This window comes from Eimeria mitis, genomic scaffold, assembly GCF_000499745.2.
Source record: "Eimeria mitis Houghton genomic scaffold, Emh_scaff395, whole genome shotgun sequence".
Lineage (NCBI taxonomy): Eukaryota > Apicomplexa > Conoidasida > Eucoccidiorida > Eimeriidae > Eimeria > Eimeria mitis.
In genome coordinates, this window is record NW_013572285.1 from 9,559 (window position 1) to 9,807 (window position 249).

Here is a 249-nt window from a genome sequence, read left to right on the forward strand (position 1 = left end):
AGCAGCTGCAGCAGTAGCAGTAGCAGCAGCAGCAGCACGGCTGCTGCTGGACTTCCTGTCTCCTCCGCTTCGCCGCTGCAGCAGCCTGCAGGTAATTGTGAGGTTGCTGCTGCGGAAGGTGCAGCAGAAGTAACACCGAGCGCAGCAGCACTAGCAGCAGCAGCAGCAGCAGCAGAAGCAGCAGCAGCAGCAGGTGAGGATGCTCAGCTGGATTCGGAGCCTTCTGCGGCATCTTCGTCTTCCCGTTCT

General features: G+C 60.6%; 1 protein-coding gene across 1 annotated transcript in view; it reads left to right on the forward strand.

The window, feature by feature from the left end:
* The window catches only part of EMH_0010780 (uncharacterized protein), a gene marked incomplete at both ends in the record, with an annotated part of 22,294 nt that overhangs the window by 9,430 nt on the left and 12,615 nt on the right, over positions 1-249 (forward strand). The window lies entirely within an intron of this gene.